This window comes from Lathyrus oleraceus, chromosome 2 (genome assembly GCF_024323335.1).
Source record: "Lathyrus oleraceus cultivar Zhongwan6 chromosome 2, CAAS_Psat_ZW6_1.0, whole genome shotgun sequence".
Taxonomy (NCBI): Eukaryota; Viridiplantae; Streptophyta; class Magnoliopsida; order Fabales; family Fabaceae; genus Lathyrus; species Lathyrus oleraceus.
In genome coordinates this window covers 81,607,717-81,610,590 of record NC_066580.1, presented here as the reverse complement: position 1 = coordinate 81,610,590, position 2,874 = coordinate 81,607,717, and the positions used below count along the sequence as shown (strand labels likewise).

Below are 2,874 nucleotides of genomic sequence, written 5' to 3'. Positions count from 1 at the left end.
ATCGTGCTGCAAACAATCTCCCTCCTATCGAAATTCCTGATCTCAAAAATCTTCTTCCTTCGCCGATACCCGAGATGGCAGAACCAGCTCGTGCTCTTCGAGATTACGCCGCTCCATCGCAAGATGACCCGCATTCGAGTATTGCTCCACCCGCAATCGAAGCAAACAACTTCGAACTTAAACCTTCACTATTGCAGGCAGTGCAACAAAACCAATTCTCTGGAAATCCTACCGAGGATCCAAACCTTCATTTATCCGTATTTGTTCAATACGCTGATACTGTTAAAGCTAATGGTGTCACTTCAGAGGCAATTCGACTTCGTCTTTTTCCTTTCTCGTTAAGAGATAGCGCTAGAAGATGGCTTCAATCTCTTCCTTCCAAATCAGTCACCACATGGAACGAGTTGAAGCAAGTCTTTCTTGCCCGATATTTTCTGCCGAGCAAAACAGCTATGTTAAGAGCCCAGATAAATGGATTTAAACAGAAAGATAACGAGTCTCTTTTCGAAGCATGGGAAAGATACAAAGACATGATGAGACTTTGTCCACACCATGGTTTAGAGGACTGGTTAGTAATTCATACCTTCTATAATGGTCTCTTGTACAACACGAGGTTAACAATAGACGCCGCCGCAGGTGGTGCACTAATGAACAAACCTTATGCTGATGCTTACCAACTTATCGAAAGCATGGCCCAAAACCACTATCAGTGGGGAAGCGAACGAACAATGGTGGAAAAACCTCAAACGAAAACTGGCATGTACAAGATAAGTAACCTTGATCATGTTAATGCAAAAGTGGATGCTCTGGTCCAGAAAATTGAAAGTTTAAATGTATCACCTCCAGCCACCGTGGTTGCCATAACTCAGAATTGCGAAGTCTGTGGAATCCAAGGTCACACTCCGGCAGATTTTCAACTCCTAACAGGAATCCAAGCAGAGCAAGTAAATTATGCTCAAGGAAGTCCCTACTCGCATACCTATAACTCAAACTGGAAGAATCATCCCAATTTTTCATATAAGAGTAATAATGCTTTATACGCACCTGGACAATCTCCGAATCAAGCCCCAGCTATACCTCCGGGATATCAAAAGTCGATCCCATCTACACCTAACAATAACGCTCCTAGGAAATCCAACTTGGAAATCATGATGGAAAACTTCATAGCTTCTCAACAGCAAACCAATAAAGATTTCTTAAACCAGAATGTACACACTGGCGAACAAATTAAACAACTAGCAAGTAAAGTAGATGCCCTGGCTACCCATAACAAAATGCTGGAAACGCAAATATCACAAGTAGCTCAACAACAAGCGCCTACTGCTGCCCCAACTGGTACGTTTCCTGGACAGCCCCAACCTAACCCGAGAAGCCACGCTCACGCAATCATACTAAGAAGTGGAACGGAAGTGGAAGGACCGTCTGATCCAAGGATAGAAAACCAAAACTCTAAAAAGTCAACTGAGGAAGAAAATAAACCTAAGGAAAAGGAAAAGTCAACTTATGTACCTCCACCACCATATAAATCACCTATCCCTTACCCTCAAAGGCTTATTAAAACCAAAGATGCGGGCGAATTTAAAAAATTTGTTGACCTACTAAAACAATTAAACGTCACAATTCCGTTTACAGAAGCTATTACGCAGATGCCCTCATATGCTAAGTTCTTAAAAGAAATTCTTTCTAATAAAAGGAAACTTGAAGATAGCGAAACTGTCACAGTCACCGCTGAATGTAGCGCTATAATCCAGAATATGCCTCCTAAACTTAAAGATCCGGGTAGTTTCTCTATACCCTGTCACATAGGAAAATTTGTCATAGATAAAGCCTTATGCGATTTAGGAGCCGGTATTAGTGTTATGCCTTTATCCATATGCAAGAAACTGGAAATGGGAGAATTAAGACCAACTAAAATGTCTGTGCAACTAGCAGATCGTTCCGTCAGATATCCTGTAGGAATTCTTGAAAACGTTCCCGTGCGCATAGGTCAATTCTACATTCCAACCGATTTTATAATTATGGACACTAGAGAAGATGAAGTTACACCCATTATAGGGGAAGACCGTTCTTAGCAACCGCCGGTGCGATCATAGACGTAAAATGAGGACGACTCACTTTCGAAGTAGGAGAAGAGAAAATTGAGTTCATTCTTTCCCAATTTTTGAAAGCACCTGCAATAGAAGATACATGTTACTTCATGGATATCATCGATGAATGCATAAAAGAAATAGAGTTAGAAAAAGACAAATCATCTGACTATCTTGTAGAAGACAAACTTAACCAATGTTTAGCAATAACACCGGATCCTACGCAATGCCTTAAGAAACCAACCCTAGACCTGAAAACACTTCCCAAAAATCTGAGATATGAATTCCTAGACTTAGAACTTGAACGACAAGTGATAGTTAATGCAGACCTAGGAAGACTCGAAACAGAAAAACTCCTGCATATCTTAAGAAAATATCCAACCGCACTAGGATACAACATCACCGATCTTAAAGGAATAAGTCCTTCTATCTGTATGCACCGCATCATGCTAGAAGAAGACTATAAAACTTCTAGGGAACACCAGAGGAGGCTAAACCCGATCCTGAGTGAGGTAGTGAAGATGGAAATAACCAAGTTATTAGAGGCAGGTATCATATATCCTATATCTGATAGCAAATGGGTTAGTCCTGTACACGTAGTACCAAAGAAAGGAGGTGTAACAGTTATTGAAAATGAAAAAGGAGAAACTATAACCAAACGTATCGAATCGGGATGGAGAATGTGCATTGACTATAGGAAACTAAACAAAGCAACCCGAAAAGACCATTTCCCTTTACCATTCATTGACCAGATGTTAGAACGATTAACAAAACATTCTCATTTCTG

General features: G+C 40.7%; 1 non-coding gene across 1 annotated transcript; it reads right to left on the bottom strand.

Annotated features, from left to right (window-relative positions):
• Window positions 1-452: 452 nt before the first annotated feature.
• Window positions 453-559, bottom strand: LOC127125145 (small nucleolar RNA R71). The gene has a single exon (XR_007804603.1). It is a non-coding gene; the product is annotated as a small nucleolar RNA R71 (small nucleolar RNA).
• Window positions 560-2,874: the final 2,315 nt, after the last annotated feature.